Source organism: Rousettus aegyptiacus, unplaced genomic scaffold (genome assembly GCF_014176215.1).
Source record: "Rousettus aegyptiacus isolate mRouAeg1 unplaced genomic scaffold, mRouAeg1.p scaffold_m13_p_11, whole genome shotgun sequence".
Lineage (NCBI taxonomy): Eukaryota > Metazoa > Chordata > Mammalia > Chiroptera > Pteropodidae > Rousettus > Rousettus aegyptiacus.
Window position 1 is genome coordinate 61,227,568 of NW_023416286.1, and position 26,633 is coordinate 61,254,200.

The window sequence follows — 26,633 nt, forward strand, 5'->3', positions numbered from 1 at the left end:
ACATCTGTTCTCCTTTGTGTGTTCTGAGGAAACAGTTATTTCTTTTTTGCTTTTCTTCCTGTTTTAGCAATGTCTGCTTCTCATCTTAATAAATCACCTTTGCTTGGCAATAATTTAATAGAGAGAAAATGCATAGCTAAAGAGGGAATGTGTAACACAGAATATAGAATTCTGGACAACATTCTTGGCTCTTTGCATTGTATTTACCAGACAGTACAAAACTAAGTTCGTGGTGTACTGGCCTCCGTTTTAAAAGGTTATAAATTATAATATCAAGGTCATTAGTTTCCCACCATGTTAAGCACGGAGGAATAGAAATAATGGGTGAGTTAGGAAAGGCTTTGCTTTTGAGGTGTAATTCCCAAAAGTGTCCTGCTATAACTTTGAGTCCCTTGTACCTTCCCTCCTCCAGAATCTTTTGCTTCTGGAACTTGCTGCCCATCCAGAGGCATGGATGGGCAGCGTAACACCAGGAGAGGAAGTAAAACAAAAGGCTCTATTTCACATACTTAAGACAGAACTGATGTTTCTTCTCCACAGATTCCTGGCCTCCCAAGATGCTGCTCACATATTCTGATTAATTGTATGACCCACTTGGGGCTGATTAGGCTGATGAAGTGAAAGGGTCTTATTGAAAAAGAAACAAGATCATGATATCCACTGCTTTTGATTGCTTTAATAATGCAATCTTGACTGAGAAAAGATATTCATAATGCATGTAAAAGGACTTGTATCCAGAATATATAAAGAACTCCTGCAAATCAATAATAAATGAATAGCCCATTTTAAAACAATAGGTAGGAAAATTGAGCAGGCACTTCACAAAGGGAATATATAAGTGGGTAACAGACATAGAAAAAGGTTGTCATTACTCATCAAGAAAATACACATAAAAATCATAAAAAGAATCCACTAGAAAATCACCAGACTGATTAAAAAGATTGACTAGAAAGTACTAGCAAGAAAGTGGAGCATCTATAACTCCCATACATCACTGGACAGAATGTAATTGGTACAACCACTGTGGAGAACTGTTTGGCAGTATTTACTAAAGCTATAACATAAACTATGATCCACTAATGCCACTCTGAGGTAAGCTGTATATCCAAGAAAAATGACTGCTTATTTTAACCCAAAGACTAGAAATAATCCAAATGTTCATCAACAAGAGAATAGATAAATAAATAGAGGTATATTTAAGTGATAGAACATCACAGAGCAGGAATGAACCAATATGGCCCACAGGCCAAATCCCGGTAAGTAACCTTTGTTGGAACACAGCCATACTGATCATTCACATATTGTTTACAGCTGCTTTCATGCTGCAAAGGCACAATTGAGTAGTTGAGACAGAGACCATATTGCCCTCCCCACCTTTTTTAACTACCTTGTCCTTTATAGAAAAAGTTGCCAATAACTAGGAATAGACTAAAGGCACAGACAAGAAAACAGGATGAATCTTAGACATACTATGTTGAACGAAAGAAGCAAGACACCAAAGAGTACATATGTAGAATTTCATTAAAATTCCAGAACAGGTAAAAAACTAATTGATGGTGTTAGAAATACTTATAATAGTTATATCCGAAGAATACATGCTGAGAAAGGTACAAGAGAGTCTTCAGGGGTCCTAGAAAGTTCTGTATCTTGATCTTTGTGCTAGCTGCAGCAATGTGTCCATAATAAAAGTTAATTGAGCTGTACAGGCAAGATTAGTGCACTTTACCTTTTATAGGTCAATTAAAAGAAAAAGAATGGAATCATGAATTTGCTGCCACTTAAATGGGCAGATTGGCTAAAGCTCTCCATATTTGGTTGCAAGATAAAACCCTGCTCTTTTCTGTGACATTGGTAGAAACTGAAACCTCAGGTGTTTTCGTTTTATTCTTATTGAGGTATACATGACATATGATGTAATATTAGTTTTAGGTGTTCTACATAATGATTCAATATTTGTATACATTTTGAAATGATCAACACAGTAAATCTAGTTAACACCCGTCACCAATCTAGTAATACGTTTTTTTTTTCTTGTGATGGGAACTTTTAAAATTTATTCTCCTAGCAACTTTCAAATATTAGCAATACAGTATTATTAACTACAGTCATCACACTGTACGTAAAACCTCAGATTTCATAATTGAAAATGAGGCTGGTCAAATTTACCACACATCGAATTTATAAGAACATTATAATACATGATGAGATAGAAAGAATTTTTGCTAAAAAAGCATGTTTTCTACAAAAGAATGTCTTTACTTTTTTCACACATACTTTTCTTTCTTTGTCACTGAACTTTCCTTCTGCCACCCATTTGTTTTATTATGCCATTTCTTACTTCTAATAATGCATTACCAATTTTGGACTTCCTTATTCACCTATATCTGTCTCTTTTTTCTTAGTATATTTATAGTAAATTGCTTGCATAACCCTTGAGCCTACATTAATTTATCTTTGAATGTTTTTCATTTCCCCTTTGTGTTCTTTAACTCCATTGATTTACCCTATTTGATATTTCTTCATTATTCTAAAATTCACTTGGCTGCTATTCAACACTCTTATTTTTTCCCCTTTTGGTCGTCCCTGTGTCCTAATTACTAACCTAACTAGGTTATGAGAACTCTCGCACAGAGAGTCCCTAACCCATACAGTAGAATCATATTGTATGGATCACTCAAGATCAGCCAAAGATTGATTTCTTTTCAGCTCCCTCTTTTACATAGTGCATAATTTAGTAACTGTGTGCCCTGCCTGCAAACCTACAGTAGTAGTACATGATTTATTCATTTCATGTCATTTATTTCCAGAGAACTAAAATCATATGTAACTAGTAGCCTTTCCTATTAGCATAAATGAAAAGCAATAAGACAATATCAATGAAGTAGGCTATTGTGGTAGTTGGTAATCAACATGATAATAAAAGATTAAGACTTCTTCTTTTAAAGCATTCCTGAGTACTTTGCAATTATATTCCCACTGATCCTCATAACACTGCTGCTGTAATTGGAAAATTACTAAACTTTTGTTACAGACAGAAGAAGAGAAGACAGAAAGTACATGAATATTCCATGGTTCCCTCAGCTTGCTGCCAAATTTGCATATAAGAAACAGGACATTGCATTTAAGAAGCAGGACATTTGATCAGCAGGATCAAACTTGTGCTGTTTTATCTTAGTTCGGATAGAAAGAGAGTGATTGAGGCTAATAATGTTCTCAGACTTCCAGTGTGAGGTGGGGCTCTATCTTGAGGCTTGCTAACTCAGGTACTCACCAAAAACTCAAAATATTTATATTTCTAGACCTGGAGAATCACTACAGTTCTTTAACAACAGCATACGTTGGGATGAAGTGGCTTAGAACACATTTGTGCAAGAGCCCTCTTTGGGGTCATCTTTCTCACAAAATCAAATATTCTAGGGTTTGACTGAGTTTTTGAAGTCATTACTCTCATCACCTTGGATACTTTAATCATCCCCACAACATTCTCTCTTACTGCTGGGACCGCCAACTCCACCCTTCCATACTCTAACCACAAAACATAGTCATCACACCCAATTGTATCAAAAAGAGCTGCACGGAACACAGAGCACCTTGAACATCTGAACACAGCCTGTATGTGTTAAATATGTTTTCATGGTCAAATATAACAATTTCTTGTGCTATTCTTTATAAGCTCATGGTTTCAGGTCTCTACCCAAACATGGTCATTCTCTTTTCCATAAGTTTCACTTGTCTTTCATTCTTTAAAAATGTAGGGCATAAAACTAAAGCATCTTCCAGCTGTGGACTGACCAGCACAAAATGGAGTTAAAGTGTTCCTTCTCTCACTTGAAATGCTGCAGTCTTAGAATTTGTTTTTCTAGGCAACATGTCTCATTGTGGGCTAATAATGTCTTGCTCACATATTAGCTGTTAAGAGGCTTGGAAATGCCTGAAATTTAATTATTTATGTAAAAATGTACATCAGCCCATTTGTTTAGCGTGTACAACTAATTTTTTTCCCCCTCGAGCAGGGATTTTCAAACATTCACTGTAAAGAGCCAGAGAGTAATACCTATGTAAATTCAGTTTTGTGGGCCATCTGGTCTCTGTTGAAACTACTCAATTCTATTGTTGAAGTGTAAAGGTAGTCAGATAAAACGTAAGTAAATACGCATCAGTATGTTTCAACAAAACTTTATTTACCGAAACAAACAGTAAGAAGAATTTGGCCCATGAGGCCACAATTTGCTGATCTGTGTCTTTGAGTATTTAAAAACATTTTGCAATGCTTATTTTCTCATTATCTTTAAACTATGCACAAAGATGGTGTTTTAGTCAATGTATTTTAGAGATAGTGGAATTTTAACAGAAAATATGATCATTGGTGAAATGAATTAATATGTACTGTTGTAGTAATCTCTCTATTCATCTCTCTACTCAGTAAATGAACTCTATGCTATATATTTCTTTATTTGGGAAAAAAGATTTCAGAAATAGCTCACTTCTTTCATTTGTCTTCTGGTGGCTAACCTCAACACATAATTTGATTATAATGATCTCAAAAATTCTAGTCTAACAAAAACCTTTATTATCATTACCTTTTGTACTCGGGGGCAAGGGGCTGCTGCTATGACTGTGTGTGCAGTTCTGAAGGGTGTAGAAGCAATGGATCACTGTGTTTCCAAAATATTCACCTAAAGGGGAGCAGAGTCTGCCATGCCAAAATATGCCTCTGATATCGATTATTTTGAGCTGATTATTTTTGAGGCCTAGAAGGCTCTGAAAGGCCTTGACTTCTCTCTCAACTGCCTAAAAGAATTTAAGATAAAAGACCTGTTCCAAGAAGGAGCTATCACTAGAGATGACTACGGTTTAATCAAAACTAGATCTGGGAGACAAGGAGGAAGCCAGCAAGGCCCAGTTGATCAAAGGGCTCTCTGTGTCACATTCTATCTAGATGTCCCAGCAAAGTTTTAATTTCTAGTTTTTTGCTAAACATTAACTCTCTTCCTCTTTCTGTGAATTGCCTTACTTGCCTTCGAAGTCTCAGGTTTCTATCTCCTTCTCCTTATTCCAGAATAACACGTATACTTCATTTTTCCTTACTGCCTTTGGAATTCTTCATGCTTAGATGAATTCCCCATGCATATATGTTAAAACTTGATTTTCTCCTGCTAATCTGCCTTATGTCATTTTAATTATTTGGTCAGCCAAAAGCAAGTGGGGAAGGGGTGGATTTCCTCCTTCCCTGACACCTAAATGACCCAACCTCCTAAGAAGCAAAACAAAACAAGAATGCCCACTAATAGCACATTTTTTTTTCACTAACGAAATCTATTATAGGCTTCACTCCTATGTAGTGAATACCTTTTCTATATGAAACTTCTGCTGCAGTACTTTGTAGTTTCATAATTTTTGCTATTTAAAATGATATAAAGGATTCTTTGCTCCCAGATCTGAGTCATTTTAGGATCAAGGAGAGGATCCCTGAAGCACGTGGTTGTGCCTTTCATGCAAATCTGTAGCTCCACAAACACGTTCCAAGCGCCTGCTCTGTGCTATGTATCATGAAAGATGTTAGGAAATCGGAAATGATAAACTAGGGCCTTAAGGAGCTCAGGCTGGTAATGACTAAAATGCAAAGAAGAGACAAATCTCTCAGTTTTACCCCCTAGCAAAATTCTTAAAAATAAAAAAAATAAAAAACTCAGGCATCCCCCATCATAAATATACTTTGGAATTTTCCATTCTCCTCAGAGTAACTTTCCTTAGCATTTTAATCTAGGAAGTATTTGTTCTTTCGAATGTCATGCAGTGTGACAAATTAGTTTTGTTACTTTTACCAAAGCACTTAATAAGCCGCTTCTCTTATGCACCTTACTCTCCACAGGTGTTCCCATAGTGAAGTGTCTAACAGCTTTCCTCACTCTAAAAGTCTAATGTTTCATTTTAGAATATTCACAAAACAAAGTTTAAAAATTGACAAAAGCATAAAATAAAAAGTAGATCTGAAATCTATATTACCCTGGTTCCATCTCCAATGGTGTTTTGTATATGGGTGAATTTGCTGTAGTGTTGAGAAAATTGGTCTTACTGATTTATCTGGACAATGAGTAGCAGAATAAGTATTGTCAGTCGCTGAATGGCCTTTCTACAAGACCAGAGATGTTGACGAATTATGCATTTTGGCCTTGTCCAACCCAACCTTAGTTGGGAGGAATCAGGAACAATAAAATAACATCCAGCTAAATTAAAATGGTACACCAGTTTTTACAAGGAAACACAAAATAAATAGTCAAAAAGTAAATTTCTTATGAAACAGTGTATCTTAACATTATGGACATTCTGTAGTTATTTCTTTGAGCTCTAGATATAGAATAGGTGGAGAACAATGATACTATCCTAGAGAAAGTTTTTAAGTCCTACTTTTTCCAACTCTCTACTCTCAGGATCTTTGCTAAATGGCCCACATCGATGTGATCATTCAAATGTTTTTGCTGGAAATTTGTTATAATTAAACTATGCAAATTCAATGTCCTAAAAATTCTCCTGGCCTCACTTCCATTCTATTTCGCATTTGCAAACATTTTGGTAGCTCCTTAACTGTCATTTTCTGCCAGGTACGAATCAGTATATCTATCTGAAAACATAAAAATCCAGTCAGAATTTGAAGATATCAAAGAGTTAATACTTATGGGGAAAAGTCGGTCCCCAAAAGGAATTAACTACATTCCCTTTTCAATTTCACTGTCTTCTAGCTAACTTTCCAAACAGATTTAATCACTCTCTCAGTATCAGTCACAATCAGAATCTCTCCCTAATGGCCAGCACAGGGCTGCCACTGGGTTCTGAGACTGCCACACAGCCAGCAGCCACCTCACAAACCCATCACTCAATCCCACCAGCTCAGTCCCTCTGGCACTCTTCAGAGGCTGAGTTACTGGCATGAATAAATTCCAAGAGCCCAAGTTAACATGGGGCCATCAATGAAATTAATGGTGAAAACCATCAAGTGTGAGAGTTTGACTTCCATCCAAGGAATATAGGTTGCTCTTAGTCTGTTCCTCCTTGGCACTGGAAAGAGAGGCTAGGATTTCAGTAACTGCTGCTGTCATTATATGTTACTGCTTTCTGGCTGAGAACCACATGTCTGTCTGTCTGTGTTTTTCTTCCAGAGCACTCATTATTTCCTGTTCTTTTGAAGGAAGCAATGTGTATTTCCAGAAATTAGCATTTTCTTCTCCTGCCTATAACAGTTGGAGTGCCACAGGAAAGCTTTGTTAATCAATTCTGTGTCACAAAATAACTTGAAGCCACAACTATGAAAGTTCATCCCCAGAGGTCCTGCCTGCCCAGTTATAAGTATTTACTTCTCACTCAATTCCCTTCAGTCTGAAGCAAAAATGAACATTTTCATTTTCTCTGGAACTGAGAATTCAGGAAGATGCTCAAGCAGGAGTCAGTCAGTGGGCTCAGCACAGAAGGCTCTTCCAACCACACGAACTGTCTGCAGTGCTCTCTCTGGGTCTCCTGAGAGAGAGAGCCCGACTTAAAGACCGGGAATCCCAGACCAACCAAGCAACTCTCCCAATGGCTTATTTTTTATGAGCATGTCAGAGTTGGCTTTCTTTCATGCCAACCCTTTCCAGTTTTCCTGTGTAATTAATTGGTTGCAGAAGAGTCGAAGAGTCAATCATGTCTTTATCTTCTTTCCATTTGTTTATATCAGGTTCTATGTATTTTCTTACCTTCATCATGTTCACAATTACTATCCTTTTGATACTTTAGAGGCAAAACCCCCAAGTTTTGGTGTTCCAGTATTTCAGTATTGCCTATCTCCATCTCTTTTATAACTTTCAGGCCTTCTATGTGCCATGTTCTAGCATTTCATCAGTTAGTGTAATTGCAGAGTGACAGAATTTTGGAGGTACAGACTATTTTCAAGTATTCCCAGCTCTTTGCCTGCCTCTTTCCTGCCTAGATCAACCTGTGAAATCATCCTGCATTCATTTTTGGAAGCTGAAGTACTTCACTCTTGTAAATTTAATTGCACAATAAATGAGATATGGGAACTTACTGCAACAACATGAAGAGAGACAGCTATTTATTGTAAACTGTTGCTTTTCTTTTAAAAGTCAGATTGCAAAAGTTGCCTCCTGTTATATTTGTTAAAAGTCAAACTTTATTAAATCTTCATAAAAAGAAAACTATAAATTAATTGTGTAATGATTTACTTAAAGTCTGACTTCTTTCATAGAGTCAGGCCCCTGGGGGTGGCATCAGTATCTATTTAGTTTGCTACCATATCCTAGAGGCCTAGCACAGGACTTGGGACATTGTAGAGTGCAATAATTTATTTTTTTGAAAAATGGTATTTGTTCACTTTTCTATATTTATTTGACAGTAACCCCTAAAGCATTGCATGATCTGATTTAATGAAGTATGATTTTTATTTATTTTTTCTTTTTGGAGAACATGTTGCCTTTGTCCACTGGACTCTTGTTTTCTTAGGAGTTTAGGGAGCTTCTTCTCTCCATGCATCCTTATTGGGAAAGCTGGTGGAAAGTGGGTCCCACCTGCCTAAGCCTCTCATGAAGCTGCTCTCATAGACGAAAGTTACTCTGATCCAGCTTCTCTCCCATGCCCAAGGAGGGTGGTACTTTGTGATGTTAACTTTGTATTCATTCCTTTACCATGATGACGTGAATAACACTCTAGTCTTCAGCACCCAGCTCCCACAGTACTGCTAGGAATGCACACAAGCTTTACAAAATCAGAAGGAAAAATAGATATCATAATAATAAATAGATTATAATGGATCCCACCTGGATTATATTCTCTTTACTGCAATGCAGTTGAAAAACATAATTATATATTATGTACTTATCGATATAATATACTTAACATCTATTATCTATCAATCATCTATCTACTTATTATCTGCTTATTATCTATATTTTTTTTAATGAAGGAAGAGGCCCACAAAAATAAAAGTATCCAGGGCCCATGAAAGTCATAATGTTGCCCTGGTTCCAAAAAGATTTACTTATCAGTTAGGTCCAGGACATGCTGGGAACTTATCACTCACTATATGTCAGTATGAAAAAGTGATGTGTAGAATATAATTGTGTTTCGGCGCTGGGCTCCTGTCTTCTGCCACTGCCACTCCACTCCTACCCCAGCTGGTTTCCGTCCAGCTGTCCTCCCCCTGCTTTAAAATGGCATCTCTAAGAGAGCAGAGAACAACCTCCCCCCCCCCCCCCCCCCCAGTATCTGGCATAGAGAAGGAGAACAGTAAGTATTTACAGAAGGCAAGGTTGACTTCATCCTGTACTGGAAAGAGGGCAGAGTTTGGAGCCAGAGAGACCCAGGTGCAGTTTCGACTCTGCCATTTACTGGCCGAGTTGTCTTGCTCAAATCACTTAACCGCTTGGCCTATTCTGTGACAAACAGTGATAACACCTACCTTTCAAGTTGTCATAGAGTTTGAAGATAATTTTTGTATAAACACTGCATAACAACTAAAATAAGCACTTTATCTTTAAAAGCTATAAATAGTAAAAAGTAAAAGTGTTGTAGAATAGAGAACTGATGGTAAAGGAAAAGGTGCTCAACAAGTGAGTGGCATTATTATTAAATTAAACCACTCCCTTCTTCAAATTCATAAATGCCTCTCTATAGGACACAGAATATAAAACTCCTGTGCAGTTTACAAAGCCCTTAAGTCTGACTAATGCCCTTCTATCTCCACTCTCCTCTCTTCCTCACACCTGCAGTTTTGTGCTGGTAAGCCTGATTTACCTGCAGTTTTTCAAATCTTCCTGATTTCTCAGACCTCTGTGCTTCTGTGTATACTGTTCCATCTGCTTGGAACACCCTTCCCTCCTCCCACATTGTCTAGCAAGAAAATTCTCACCCTTCTTCCATACACTTTATTTTAAATTCTTCCTCATTCTATATCATTTTTCATTCTTCTCACTATATTACAGCTTAAAATAATGAAGAGATTGTTTAAAATGTTGAGATTGTACTTATGTTTAGTTCTTATAAATTTAAATGTCATATTTATAATTTCTCACCATTTAACTATTAATAAACCACCATTTGAACATACTGAGGTAAAGTAAAAAATGAGAGTTTTAAAGAGTCTTCTTACCCATCTTTAGCAATCATTTATCTAAAGTAAAATCAGACATTTAATGGTGAGAGGCTCTAACTTTTCAATAATGTTTGTTCCCCACATATTGTTATGACTATAAAAGTATAGCTTTCTCCTAAAGCGACCAGGAAAAATTTAAAAATATTCTCATTATTTTAAAATATTTAGGGCCACACATTATCAGAAAGTAAATAAACTGAATTTGGAAAGAGTTAAAATTTCCATAATGTTATTAACTTTGCACCATTTCAAATTTAGCTGGTTGATATATAAATGGAAAAAAAAGTAGAGCATAATTTTACAGAACTCTTGATAAAATCTTGATGAAACCTAGATTGTATTATGAAGTAGATAGCAATTTCCAAATTGATAGTTATTTAATTTATTAATCCATTAAGTCTATGCTCATCTTATTCCATTTAGCACTTGAAACTAAGAGATCAACTTTACCAAAATAACTTTGATCATTGTAGATAATTCATAATTAAGTTCTTAAAATTACTTAAAGAATATTAATGCATTTGGACTAAATACATATTTAATGAAAACTTAGAACAAAGTGTTTTCAGATTCAAATATTTATTATCTGTCCTTAAGATATTAGCATTCTTTGACATAGTGTACTACAGCTTAACGCTTCTATGGAGATTAAAATATGTATTGTATTAATATGAGTGATGCTTTATGTCAGAATGTACTGTCATCGTCTCTAATAAAAACAATTACAAAACAGGATAGCTATAATGTATGAGGGGAGCAAATTTGAAATCTCTATGTTCAATTTTTAGCCAGGAAAGCTATTTATAAGACCTCTCCACATTAAACAATACCCAATCAGTTCTACTGACAGTGAGATGACTTCTAAAAATGAAAAAGGATGAGAAACAGGCCTATTATTGAGAGTGAAAGCCAGGCTCAGATTACAACATACACAGGTTTAGAACTACAGTGTTGATTTCTCCTGAAGAAGAAGGCAAAGCCTAGGAAAAAAGAGTAAGACATATCAACAGGGTACAATATGTTATAAAAGCTATTATGATGTCCTACAAAATGAACATTTTTAAAATTCTGAATTCAGAGTCTATTTAAAATGCATTATCCAAAAGGCTATTTGCTATCTTTAGAAATTTAATGCATTTTAAAGTAATACTCTCACATTATGAAGTGTGAAATCACAAAGTTCGGCATAGGAGGACTATAACCAAGGGCTCCTCCATTATCCAGTGCCATGAGTCAGGCAGGGATCTATTATCAACAGGCAGGTGTCACATTTACATCAAATTTGCTTGCATAGGACATAGAGTGCAAAGTAACTAAGAATCAATTAGTAGAATAAATTTAACTTGCCCTACCTTTTAAAGTTTATATTTAGGGATATCTGAAATATTTTCTACTTGAAAGCTCTTCAGTATATATGAATATGTTCATATACATAAAATATGTATTTGTAAATTTACTTTTAGTAGGTCAATTATAACCTGTGGAAGAAAAATAAGAATAAAAGATGATTTCATCAAGCAAGTAGATGCTATCTCCTTGTAACAGGATCCCATTATTCTCATCTCATATGTAATTTTAGTCAAATAAACTACTGTTAGGATGCAAATTGTTGGCATTTAGTTTTGTAAAGAATAGTAATGAATTGTAGTTCTTTAGCACTATATCATACCTAACAGGACCAAAAGAGATTCATGGATATGATTTTGAAAAAGAGAATGACAGTGGTGTTAGTTTATTTAAACTCTATTGAATCCTATTTGTATTAGGATAGACATTATCAAAAGACACCGTGCATAATTAAAAAATTTAAGTTTCATTACATACCCAGGAATCCCTAATTTTATTTCTTTAAAAAAATTCAGTTCTCATTACATTTATCTCCACTTCTCATATTGAGGAATTCTGGTCTATCCACAGGCAAGAGTGAAAGATCATAGTTATCATGAGATTCCTTTAAGTTCTTTTGTTCCTGACATCTTTTCTATCACTGTAGAAACCACTCAAATTATCCCAAGTGTAGAAGATCTCAGCATGAGAACTATGGGATTCATTTTGCTCTAATAGCCATTGGCAACCCCTGCATCAGGCGGTTTAAATGAATAGAACTGGATGGTTTGTTACATTTTCCCGCTGTGGAAAGTCTTCACCATCATGCAAAGATGGATGTCAGTATTTTGCTTACCCTAGACTTGAAAAAATCACAAAGAAATAATAATAAAAGTACCTTGTGTATGACAGTGGCAAATAATTCCTGAGGGAGGCCTGAGTTTTCTCATTTGGAAATTGGAATAATGAGACCTACCTCCCTGGATACCAGAAAAAAAAAAACAAGGTGACTTATCTAGAAGTAATTTGCCAGTTATGTAAAGTATTATTTTGATATTAAATAGCTTACGTGCTTTTTGAATAACAAAGGACTAATGATATTTATCTCAATTGATCTTTGAAAGATCCCCATGTGATAGAAGACCAGGAATTCATGATACAGTTTTACAGATTAAAAAATGAGTTTTCAGAGTTGTTGAGTCATTTGTCTACGGTCATGCTGCTGGCAGGTAATGTAGCTAAGATTCCAACCAGGTGGCTAGTCACTAAACATCTTGAAGCATTTGATTTTTCCTCCATGTTTCTCTGTATTTTGTAAGGCACCTCACAGATAAAGGCTAATCCATTTTCTTCAAATTTAAGGACCGTGATTGCTCCTCACTCCACCACACAAATCGAATCACTCTTCGCCATCCTCCACACAATGCACACTTATTCTCATTTTCATCTAGTCATCTATCCTGTGCCTAATTGTTTTAAATTCCATCCCCAGCTTTAAAAAAAGTAAAATTCTGTCATGCTTTTCCGAGGCTCCCCTCCGGGTGCACCATAGCCCTGACATTTTTTTTCTAGCAGCATTCTTTAACCATCTAGCCTTCCCTGAGTTTGCAGAGCACTCAGGTTGGTACTAAACATTCTAGCTCTTGATTAGATTGTAACTATTCTCATCCTTTTGTGAATATAATTCTCGTCTCTTAGAACAAGATTATCAAATCAAATGTAGGGATTAAAGTTACTTCTTAAAAATCATTCCCATAAAATTTGAACACTAATTGTGGATTAGATTGAATCTAAAGGATTATTAAAAAATTTTTTTTTAGTTATGATGCTGGTATTTTGGTTTTATTTTTTAAAATGTTTGTATTTCCTACAGATATATAAATAGATATTTAATGATAAAATGATGTAATTTCTAAGATTAGTTTGAGAATAATGCTGCAGAAAGTGGGGTGGGGGAGAGGTAGAGGTGGAAGGAAGTAGGAAGATAGAGATGAAAAAAGGTTGGCCCTATGTAATTATTGAAACAGGATAATAAGAAAATGGAGTTTCATTACATACTGTTCTATCTATTTTGGTTATATAAATGAAAATTGTCATAATGGAAGGTTAACAGAAATAAAAAGGCTAGCACAAAGGAAAATGGTACCTCCCAGAAATACTGGCACAATACCGAGTATATAATAACCTTAGTAATGTTATGAATATATAGTGAAAAGGCTACTTTAATAATTTTGAACACTAAGTTAATTTCTTATTTGGAAAAAAGGAAAAGGTTTTGAAAACTCTCACTCCAGAAATAAGATTTATGGTGATTTAATTCTTCCCTGAGAGAAGCAAACAGAGGTGAATTGAACGAGACTTTTTTTCGTGTATGTGCTCCTCTGGTTTTTGTACCTTCACAAAATAATCCTGTTTTATTGTCCATGTTTGTGCCATGCAATAAAGAAAATTAAATACAGATGGCTTTAGTAGTGAATTTAACTTACTTTAAATCAGTGATCCCCAACCTTTTGGCACCAGAGAATCTAATGGAGCTGGGGCAGTGATGCCAGCGCTAGGGAGTGGCTGCAAATACAGATGCAGCTTTGCTTGCAGATCTGCCGCTCACCTCCCGCTGTATGGCCCAGGGTGGGGTGGGGTGGGGGTCGTGGATCCCTGCTTTAAACTATCTTTAAAATGAGCTATTTCCCAAGTAAATTAAGAATTACAACATATAGTGCTCAAAGTCCAGCTATCTAACTAAAAGAAAATGTAGAAATAACAAAACAAAATAATGCATGTAATAAAATTTTAACCCAAGCTCTTAAATTCATTAATTTCTTCATATCCAAGTGGATGATTAAAAAGAGAAACTAGAGATGGTGGCCATCTCCTTTCTGAGCCCTCCTTACTAAGAGTGTCCTGGATTTCCAGGCAGAGTAGCTTGGGGGAGATGGACTCTCCAGGCCCCAAGGGAGGGCCTTGACTGGTGTGAGCCAGTCAACACACCCAGACCTGGCCCACAGAGCAAGCCACAGGATGTGGCACAGACCCACTTTGAGACAAAAAGATGTGAAGAGGCATTTGCTGAGGGACTCTGGTAGAGCGGCTGATTGATTCTGAAGAAACAATTTAACAAAACTATTTCTCCTGCTGGAAATGAATAGGAAGCATTCAGCCTGTTACTGTTGGCAGCCATGTTGCCTGCTTACAGAAGGCAGAATAGAGATGGAGTGATATTGGCTCCAGGTGACATGGCTGAGCCATTGACTTAAGCTTCCTTTGAAGCTTACTTACCCCTGTGACTTCTCAGTTTTGAGACTCAATTAATTTCCTTCATTATTAAAGCTTGTTGTTGCTAGGTTTTCTAACCTGAAGTAGAGAGTGCTTTAGCTGTTGACACACTGGCCTTAAGCTCTGGCCCTTAAATGGTGTTGCTGCTCTCAGTGACTAGCCATACGCCATGTGTGTCTTGCCTGCTTTATGCCTCGATCACAGTCCTTCTCCAGATGGCTGAACTAAATGATGAATCTGATGAGCTCTGGTAGCCAGGTGCCTAGGAAGGTGAATGGCATTTACTACAAATACCAAACTTTGTGAAAAATGTATGTAAACATGCCAAAGAAACATGTAAATGGCCACAGTATTTTAAACTTTGAAAGAGAAAAATGTTAACTATTAACATTGATGACTTATGCCAATCTACTTCTACCAATGATTGGAAACACAAAGATCAGAAATAATCTTCAAGCTAAAGAGACTTTAAATGTTCCATTTTCCAGGGAAAAGTGAACAGCTGAGAAAGAGAGACAACGGCTCTGTATGCATCTGCTTTATTTATTAGATTTCTCTCTCTATTCTGAATCATGTTTTGAAAGAAGGAAAGTGTAAGGATTTTATACATGGAAGAGTAAAAGAGCTTTAAAAATGTGCAGTAGAGATGGGAACTTTAGCATTTAATGAAATAATTCCCCAAGGCAACACGTTAAACAAACCTCTTGACTGATCACCTGGAACTGTCACAAAACCAAAGGGCTGGGGAGGCAGTGACTCAGTGAAATAGTACATTCTGGCAGAAAATGAAATATAACTTATCAGAGTATCGTTCACTCTAGAATAGGGAGAACTTAAGTCTAAGAAGTAAAGAATGTCAATTGAATATCATTTAGGAACATGTCTCATCATAATGATTTGTCAAAATGAAACATTTCTAAACCAAAGTCTCAACTTGAAAAACACATGATGACAATTTAGTTTTGCTTGTGGGTTGGTTATAGTTTTGAATCCCATATGTACATAATCTAAATGAAGGAAGGGGAAATTGGTGTAATATTTAGAGAATCCAGACCAAAAGGCCTAGAAGAGTTGTGAAGATCTTGCCTCCAGAGGACAAGCATGTTTTTAATTAGTGAATCAGTGTTTGCTGAGAGCCAGCTGTGTATCTAACACCTTGCTGGGGGTTATGCTTAGGAAGGTTGGCTTCATAGGCATGCAAGCTGTCTGTCCAGTATTTAGAAGTGTCTCACGCTTGATTTAATGTCCTTTCATCACTACCTTAAAATTCTTAATAATTGTTGAACAAGAAATGCTGCATTTTTATTTTACTTTGGGCTCAAAAAGTATGTAGCCAGTTATGGTGCTTACATATGCTTTATTTTCTGCCTATTTATAACTTTTAAATTATTAAAGGAGATAAGACCATAAGACATGTACATAAAAAGTAATTAATGAACAAAATTACTATTTAAATTTATATTGCTTAGATAAACTGTCAAAAATCACCAAAAATGGGTAGAACAGTTGATTAGCCATAAGAGCATATACTAAGCTATTAGCGGAATGATCGTATAACAAAAACAGCAAGTCCTGGAGAACAGAGACGTCAGTATGTACTAGCAGAATTTGCTAGAGAAGACTTCTCGGAGGACCCAGAAGACACTACTACTCACCTTTTAAATTAATACTAGTGACCATTTATTGAGCATTGACCTTGTACCAGTCTTATATATTTGTTGAATTATTCTCACACAGTTCTTTTAGCAAGAGAGAAAACTAAGGCTCAGAATAAATAAGTAATGTGTCCAAAGTCCCACAGTAGAGTTGATGAGGAAGCCCTACCCGAATCCACCTGACTCCAAAACCTAGGGTCTTACATTTTGCTGCTCTTTGTTATCTCTGCATAAGTGTGTGGATATCTGTATAGATCTCTCCTGAGATTTACATTATAGGTGTGGGGGAAAAAAACCCAAAACATTAGAACATATCTACAAGTGAGAGTGAGCAAGGGTTGTGGCACCCAGTTGGGGAATACCGGATGGTACAGAGTAAGATGCAATAATATTAGGGGATAATAACAAAGATAAGAATGCAAGTAATAGCTACGTACTCTAAGACATAATTATCCTATTTTTTGATACATGAGTTAACAGAGACACCCAAGACGGTATTAGCAAATGGATACAGTGTGTGAACCCAGATCCGTCTGACTATATGTGTGATCTTCACCAACGTCTCACCTGCCACCCATGATGTGAGGTGCGCGGGACCATGTTTTTGAAGTATTATGAAAGTATATCCCTGATTAGATGAGTGTAGAAAATAGATTGAATTTGGGAATGCAGGACTAAGCTGATAAAAGAGATTTTTGGGGAAGATTAATGTGACCATAGGGCACAGAACAGGGAAAAAGGTGGGGCAAGAAACCTGCAAAGGACCATGTATTAATTCAGGAGTAAAGTGATGAGAAACTGTTTACGGAAATGGAAAGAAAAGAATGAGAATGAAAGTCATTTCAGAGAAATACATTTTTCTAGAGACAGAGATTTATCACAGTGAAATTTTATCACTCGTAGAGTTTATCCTCACCCCTGCTTTCTTATGTTTTCTTCCTATCTTCTCCAAATATTTTCTTTATCTCCTCATCCCTTGTTACCCTGTCCTGTTTCTCTTTTCCCTCATTACTATCTCTTTTGCCTCCTTCTGTCTTTCCCCCTGGTTTGTTAGAAGTTAGGGTGTATTTTGAATGCTTATCCCTAGGATTGTTTTTCTAAATTGCTTTTCAATTAGACATTTCATTTATGAATTGTGTTCTCTTTAAAGGAGTTAATGGCATGTGAGCTATTATCTTTTTCTTTGCGAATTAGTCTGTTTTTTAAAAATGTATCATCAAAATATGTACAAGAAAGGGTAATTATTCAACTCAAACTATAATTGTGTCTAATTGACACTCCAGAAATATCCATCCTAGTAACATCTAACACATTTTTTTCAAAAATTTTGAACATTGATTCATAGCCAGTATCTCATTTATAGCACAGAAAAGGCTCTTGATAATTTGTTATTATGGAATAAGTATCCTATGGAGGCATTCTACATCATTTCTCTAACACTACGAAGCAAACTCTTAACCTAAGGCCTAATACTTGGTATGAAATTGGGTTTATCGATCTTCAGCAAACTGACTGGCTGCCTTTAGGATTTGGGCAGAAAATGAAGCATTGCCAGGTCAGTGGGGAATGGGGTGTTGCCACTCTTACTTTATAGATCCACTGTGTTCTTTATCTCAGGTCATGGTAATTCCCATCTCCCCAGTCCCCCAATATTGAACTCACAGTCACCCTAGACTCCTGTTCTACTATGTTTAAGTTCGATCAGCACCCAATTCTACAACTTCGTTCACATCTCTTTTCTATTTCGACTATCACTACACCAGCCATAGCTCAATTATATCTCACCTGGCTGATCTGACACCTACTGCCAGCTGTCTTCTTGCCTTCTGATTGTCATTCTCCAATTTAGTGTGTACATTACTATGAGAAAAGTCTCTTCCCTACACTTAGAAAGGCATCCAAACCTCCACAATGGGGCTTTGACTAATCCCAAGCCTGGGTTATTTCCTTTACCCCTCTTTGCTGCTGCTGTTCTCAGTTGCCCGCCCTTGTAAAAACATACCCTGGGCCTTGACTTCTCCTATTCTATGCATCCTCTCCCATGACTCTTTCCACCCTCCACTCTCTATCTGTTAGACCCCGCCTGGGCCTCCGCCCCACTTCATTAAGCCTTCTCTGGTTCAGCTCCTAGTTTCAGGTTTACACTTTTTTAATCCAGATTTCCAAAGCCATGATTCATTTTACCTTCCCTTGAGCTATATTTCTCATTAGACAATAATTGCCTTGAGGACTGAAACTGTAATTACAGTAACTTATTTAATTCTTTAGATAGCTCTATGAAGAAGGGACAAATTCCCATTTTATAGACGAAAAAGCTAAGCCCAGGAAAGTAAAATAACCTTGCTCAACATCCACATATCTAGACAGGGACAGAACTGAGCTTCAAACCCAAGGGAATCTTTTATTGTTTGTTTAATCATCGCACTTATTGGTTTTTCTGAACACCTCATATCACATCTGCTCCACTGCTTTTAGGACAGATTCTTGCACATAGTAGGCAATCAGGGTAGGCAGGTTTTAAAATTGAATGGAATCAAACTGATTTAATTAAGGTTTGGAAAGGATTTTACTAATCTGAGGATATGAAATGTTAACCATATTCTCTTTCCCCAGTGCTCTCCTAATTACTTGGACCCATGGCTATCAATCTGGTGATAGTCACCAGAAAAATATGCAGTAGCTGATATGAGAATCATGTATATTTTATGTCCATTTGAGAAGCAACACTTCATCACACCTCTGGGAGCTTCTGGGCATGGGTCTGAATATAAATAGGCATACACAGTGCTTTAGTCAAATTACTTGGCTTTGACAGGGAGCCTTGTCCTATCTGTCCTGGAGTGAATATGATTCAAACAGCCCGACAAAGTGAAAGACTTTGTAGCAACTGAGAAGATGCCTGAACTTTCGTCGTTGAGTTGTAACCATTAGGACTATCACATTCTGGGCCTGGGTATGGCTGGGTAGGCACCGCGGGACTGCTGTTGCTGTAGCTGCTTTGCAGGTGTACCTGTTGGATCACATATTCAGCATCTGCAGTATCTGTATTTTTATATATCTATATTTATATACACATCCATATAGATCTATATCTTGTTTTCTCACATTCATGATCTTCCTGAAGCATCTGCTCAAAAAGTATCCTTGGATTGTGGCTGTTATTTCCTAGATCTGTTCCCTGGCTTCTCAGCAGTCCACAGCAATGTTAGAACTTGCCATGTTTCTCCCTGTCTTACTTAGGGTTACCCTGTTTTATTTGGCATAGTATGTGGTTTGGCCTCACCCATTTTTCTGAAATATATCCCATGGCAGAAATGTGAAAAAGTCAAAGATGCCTTGATGTTTGATCACCTGGGATTTATTCCCACTCTGTCACTGCACATGTGGCAGAGACATGCTACTCCACTTCTTAGGGCTTATAAATTCTCATCCTTTAAATGGTGATGGCAACACCGTGGAGATCAAATGAGCTAAGGCTAACTGTGTTTCCAGCAAACAATTGGCCTATTTTCTTTTTCCTTTCACTTTTCTGGGTTCAAAGATTCTCTTGCAAATGATACTCTCTCAGATTGCATGTATGAGTTATGGGTGTGGCGAAGAAAAGGCTAGAACGGGAGGCAAATGTGTATGTTAAGAACTCTGGACTTTATCCTAAAAGTGAGGGGAGTTACCAGTTTAAAACAGCAAAAAGGTGACATGATCGATCACCTGTTCTCAGTAAAGAATGGTTTAGATTAGTTTTCCAGGTCTGACCTGCACTGGTGTCTCTGGAGGGTATTTGTTAAAGGCAAAATCACCCCAACAGCCTGCACTAAATTAAACTCTTTGGGCCTGTAATCTGCATTTGATAAAGCTTGAATGTTAGCTTTAGGCTCTTTGAAGTTTTAGGGGGAGGCAAGTCTGGAGGCAGAGAGAAAGGCATTAGTATGCCTGTGAGAATCAATGGTAGCCTCAGTGAAAGCAGTGGAAAAGTATAGACAATGGGAGATAGCTAAGTGGTAGAATCTATGGCTTGTCTGGCTCTGTAGTATTAGGAGGTAAGGGGGAAAGAAACCAGATGGTAACTAGATTTCTGGCTTGAGCCATTAAGAGGATGGTGGGGCCATTAACAGTGACCCTTATCTTCTTTAACAGAGATAAAGAAGAGGAGGAGCAAGGCTGTGAGATGCAAGAGTGAGTTGAGTTTTGGACATGCTTTGGGGTAACTAAGGGGCTTCTGTGAAAACGTCTATTAGGGACTCAAGAGGAGAAGTGTAAATGGCAGACACAGAGTGGGACCCTTCAGTTTTTGGAGGGGAACAGCCTGGGAACTGGGCTAAATGACCAATGCAAACCTCAGGGACATTAGCACTCAAGGGAGAGGAAGGGACAAAAGGTCCACAGAGAGGGCTAGGAAGAAGAAAAGAGAGAGAATACTAAGCACTTCTTGGTGTATTTTTTTTTTTTTAAATATCTGTAGAGAGCTAAGAGAATAAAATGATGTAGGTCATAGAGGATAAATGCCTTAAAACAATGGGAAAATGATTCAAATTTGGGTGTCGGCACAGACATGATCTATAAAACCTCAGAAATAAAAGCCTCTGCACAACATCTTAAAAAGCGGAGTATAAAACTCCCCTCTATATCTTCTTCTTATCATTGTTTCTGGTGCCCATTTTTCAGATTGCAAAACTGAGGTGGGGGGGTGGAAGGGAAATGATCTATACCAGGACCCAAGTCTAAATGATCAAAGCTGAGACTTCAAGGCAGTTTGATTTCATGACCTTTGGCCTTTCTCTCCCTGAAAATACCAAAGAATGCCATTTAAAATTCTATCACAATCATGGAGTGGGTTCCTCCAGCTAGTAGTGCCCAAGGAGATGAAAGAGAACTGAATGAAGAGTCAGCACACTAGATTTGGGGCCTCTGTGCAGCCTATTACAAATTTTTGTGATGTTTATGTTTCAGATCTTCATTATCTAACTTGTTGCTATATAAATATGAGGGAAGAATGTATAAACACGGGCAAGAATCTGTAATTTAAAAAAGCATATTATAATGGGTTAAAATATTTTAAAATTGACTTTTCCTACTGGTCTACAAACAATGCTATTTAAAACAATCCTGGAGAACAGATTGGCTGTGAACTGAATCTAATTTGATTACCTTTAAATTCCTGAAAGATTCAGCTATATGTGTTATTTATATGTAACTAGAGGACAAAATGATAATATAAATGGTTGAGTTAGTATAAATGAGAACAATTATTATTTTTATAAAGCTTTACATTTCTATAGTGCTTTTTATATAAAAAAGTGCTTTTTAATATACTAATTAATCTGCATATGAGTTATATTATGTACAATTTAGACATTTGGAGACTTCCTAGACTAGTGCCTCTCATACTTCATGTACGTACGAAGATCTTGTTAAACTGTTGTTTCTGATACTGGAAATTTCGGGTGATACCAAGTCTATGCTTTAATCATAAGCTCCTGGGCAATGTCAATGCTGCTGGTCTGTGGGGCACATTTTGAGTAGCAAGGATCTAGTCTACATTTGATTCTTTTGCTATTACATGTTATTCCTCTGTGCAACCGCTAATTTTAAAAAAATAACATGGAAGTTTTTTTCCCCTACTACCTGAGATTTTTAAGTGGTAGATAGTATACTAGCTTTGGAGTGATTCCCTATCCACCAGTGATCTTGGGAAAGTCCCCCTTCTTCATCTTATTGCATTTGGAGTCGCTGATAGAATTGAGTAAGTTATGATATGTCCATGTGCTTTATAAAGAGTTGGTGTTGTTTATCATACCTTGTGTTTATATACAAGAGTCTCTCTAAATTCACAAATTCATAATTCACTTGTTTTCTGAGAGTAAACTAGGCTTTGGCCTTTGCAATATTTGCTCTCATTGATAATAATGCTAATCTTTGTTTTACTAAGCAAAGGATGTTGAACTATTTACAAGGTGAGGACAGAATTAGTGAATGGAATCTGGCTTTCTTGAGAAGCTGTGCTAGAATATTAATGAAGGGGAAATGAAGGCAATCACTGCTGAGTGGATTGCTCGGGTGGCAATGTTCATTAAGCTCTACTTTGCCTCTCTCATATTTTCCACTGAGAAAATAATTCCTCCATTCTCTGAACTCTATTCCATTTATGGTTGCACAACACATAATTCTTTTGAAATTGCACAGGGTCTTGGAAAATCCCTTCTAATGTCAATCACTTAAAACTTCTGTTGCTTTTTTTTTTTTTTTTAGGCAAGTCAACCCTTGGTTGACCTCACAGATTGCAAGGACCTTGTCAATTTACAATCCCTTATTTTTTATTTTTTATGCCTACAGCACTTGGTCTTCCTAGGTGGTCTCCCATCCAAGTACTAACCAGGTCCAACCCTCCTTAGCTTCCAAGATCAGATGGGATCAGGCTTGTTCGGGGTGGCATGGCTATAGACTTTTGTTGCTTTTTAAATATAGCTCTTTAATTGTTAATATATTGATATGTTAATATATTGATATGTTGTAAAAATCACAAATCATACAGATTTTTGAACTCTTGAAAATGGGTAACTCCCACATGACTTAAAGCATAGTAGATGCTTAGTAATTATTGGTTGCCTTGATTTGACTTTCAAGTTAAACAGCTCCAGTTTTAAAATAGTAAGTTTTTAGGGAGGAACATAAATTTCCCTAAGGGTGAATTTCTGTTGTTTAATTAGATAGTCAGATTAATACCTTAATGAGAACCGCAACACTGAGGGGATAGAGGTTGTAATTTTCATAGGAGAATAGGATCATTTGGAAACAAAAGCAGACCCAAGGATGTAGCAATATGTCTTTAAATGCCAACCATAAAGCAAGCAATGCTTTTCATGCTTTGTATATTTTCCTCTTTAACTTCTTCTTGGCAATGCTCTTTCTATTTTATTTATTTACCTTATTTATTCACCACTGAAGGAGCTCTAATTTTTTTTTGTCATTAAAAATCCAGGTAGCACCATATCTGTCATGTACTGAGCCTTCAAAACTATTTGTTTGATAAATGAATGAATGAATGACTTTCTATTTACAGATTGGGAGGCAAAGATTGTAATTCTGCCTAAAGCTCATGGGGTATTCGAAGTGCCAAGACCTACATTCTTAAGGTCCATTTGGCAGACCATAATAAGCCTTGGGTCACCCCAGTTTCTGAATTCAAATCAGCCCCTGCAGATCATCTGTTCAGTGCCCATCTTCCTCTACTGAATGAAGACAAAAAGAGAATCAGTTAAAGGATAAAGAAATAAAAGATAGAAAGAGGAAGAGAGGGCTGTCTAGCACAAATGAATTATGTCATATAATTTATCTGATTCTGATATTTTTATTTCCGCTAGACTTTATGTAACTTACCCTGAACTAGAGATAACAGACATTTTTCTTCTTTGTGTGCATATCCATAATGTATATACCATTATATGACTGTATAGTTACTATTTTGTGATTGGGTTCTCTGGTGGATGCCCTTTTGAAGGAAGGCTATGGAAATGTCACAGAGGCGCTTCAGTCTGTTTGCCTACATGTGAAACACTGGCTGCGATAAAGACATCTCTTGGCCATAATAAGGCTCCCAACTCATCCTAGTATTCTGAAATCTCATGACTTGCCCGGCTTAGTGGCTCCTCTCTCGTTTTGGCTTTTTAAATGCCTAAAGAAAACACTATCAAGTGCAAGTAACCATTTATATTTATCGTGTGCAAAAGCATTCTCGTTCACCAGGGCCCTTTAGCTGTCAGCTTTTGTAGCATCCTGCTCAGTTATGAGAGAAGCCACGGGATTAGAAAAAAAAACATAATAGGATAGCTTTCAATGAGGCGTCAAGGGGAACAGATATAAAAGGTTTTAACACTTTCTCTATTGTTCAGTTTATAACAGATCTTTTCCAGCTATGATAAAAATATAGTTTTAACAGAGAACAGCTCATTCAATTCTTTCAGTTCCTGATGTACGTGTGTGTGTGTGTATGTATATATACATACACACACACACATATATACATACATACATATATATGTGTATTTATATATAAAATATAAAAGTGTATATTTTATATATATATATATACATTTGTTGTTGTCGATGTTGCCTTCTTTCCTTAAATGCCCTCATTTCCTGATATAATTCATTTTCACAAAGATTTTCTAGGTGTAAGAGCCAGCATTAGACCATCCAATAAGCATTGATTTCAACCTTGCCTCTATTTCACTTCTCTTGATGTGGCCCTATCTATGAGGCCGGGTAGTTTTAGTTCCTTGTGCTATGAAATGGCCTATCATTAATATATTTTTAAATGCTCTGAGCTTCCTGGAAAGGGAGCAAAGTAGGGGAAAAATGTTTACTTGGATATTTTACCATATATCTGTAGAATGAATAGTAACCAACGAAACACGGGTTTCGGTGACATGTGTTACAGATGATTCTTGTTAAAACTGTTTTCATTTATTTACTCACTCACTCACTCAACAAAGTTTTTTGCAAGTATCTAACTCATCTCTCTCAATCTGCTTCATTGGATCCCACTCACTCTTTGTTTTGACTTAGACATTTGTCTAGAGAAAAAGAAAATCCCTGATCCATGGTGGTCTCTGAAGACTGTGATACTGAAAGCAGCAGTACTAGCCTTGGGAGTGAGGATACCAAAGAATGCTTCCTGAAGAAGGGGGAAAAAAAGAGGAGGGAGACAACAGAGATCAGAGGGGAAAAAATGTTCCAGGCAGAGAGGACAAAAGACCCCAACTGGAAAGAATATATTGCATTCAAAGAACTAAGACTATCTCAATACGTCTGAGGAAAGAGGTCAAGGTGAGAAATAAAGCTGAAAAGAGGTGCAGGAGCCAGAACAAGAAGAAACTTGTAAGACATACTAAAGAGTTTAGATGTCACAGAGAACTAAAGGGAGTGAGATGGTTAGAGTTGAGGTAGCAATTTATCGCACTGGCAGTAAATTGGAGAGTGAGCTAGAGAGGGAGGAGCCAGTCAGGAGGCTGCTGCAGTAATGGAGGCAAGAAATGATGGTGGTATGAAATAGGCAAATGGCCTAGGGAATTAAGTGGATCAATTCCAGAGCTGCTAAGAAAACACAATGGATTGGAGGTGATTGGCTGGCTTAGTGGAATGAAGGAGAAGGGCACTTGAGTGATGTATCCACCTTTAATATCTGAGCTACATGGAGGCTGGTGGCACTGTTTTCTGTGATGAAGAGAAAGCTACAGGAAAGTTATTAGGAAAGGGGTTGTGATCAAGTATTTGGAACTTTGATCTCTATGTGCTTTCTGTTGTTCTAAACCACTTCATTTTTGAGTGACTATTGGGTACAGGGCAGCATGCTGGGTGATGTGACATTTAGAAAGATCTCTAGTCTCAGAGATTTTAGTCTGGAAATTCTCAGAGGATACAGAACATGTGGAATGCCACAGTCAATGGTACAAAGTATACTGGAAGAGAGCGACCACTTTTGCAAGTTGGAGAATTGTGACACGTTAACCCTTCTGGTTATTTTTTTCTCTGGTGGGACAAAGAATCTAAGAACTTTTAAGCTTTCAACTGAATATTTGTCTTTAGAATTCTGAATAGGAATTAAGGCTTAGACACATACTTGGTCTCCTCGGCAGAACATCACAAGTGCAAGTGTGTTAGCTTGCTCATGGTATTCTGACCCTTACTCTGAATTCTAAATGAATGTTCAATGCTATTCAAATCTTGAACTGCAGGATTTTACACTGTCTTAGTAAGTCATTCCCCAATAGCTCAATGAGGGAGCCATGTGAATGTAGTCTACTGAGAGGATGTCTTGACCTGAGTTTTGTCCTTTTCAGTATTAGTACAACTTTTCCTACTGCCAGCAATAACCTCTCTTACAGCTTTTCCTGGGACATGCAGGCCATTCATCTCAGATGCCTGTTTCGTACATACTGTCTCCATTGGGCCCTCTTGAGGGACTTTCAGGTTCCCTTTGTTCATTCATTTTTTTTCCCCTTTCATTCATGTATTCAAATGTTTTGAGTTCAATACTATGCAGCGGGGGAAGCACTCAAAGATGGTAAAGATGATTATAATACCATCTCTGCTGCCATCAAACATTACAATCTATTGTGAGATCAGACAAGGATGAAATAGACCATGAAAAAGACAGTGCATCTTGTTGGTCCGCCCTCCTAGGATCTGCAAGCCGAGGTTGAATAGTGGTATCAGTAGTGCCGTTTCCATCTACTCAATAC

General features: G+C 36.9%; 1 protein-coding gene and 1 pseudogene across 2 annotated transcripts in view; both read right to left on the minus strand.

Annotated features, from left to right (window-relative positions):
• The window catches only part of GPC6 (glypican 6), a 974,073-nt gene that overhangs the window by 196,576 nt on the left and 750,864 nt on the right, over positions 1-26,633 (minus strand). The window lies entirely within an intron of this gene.
• On the minus strand, positions 22,717-22,835 carry LOC118609576 (annotated as a pseudogene).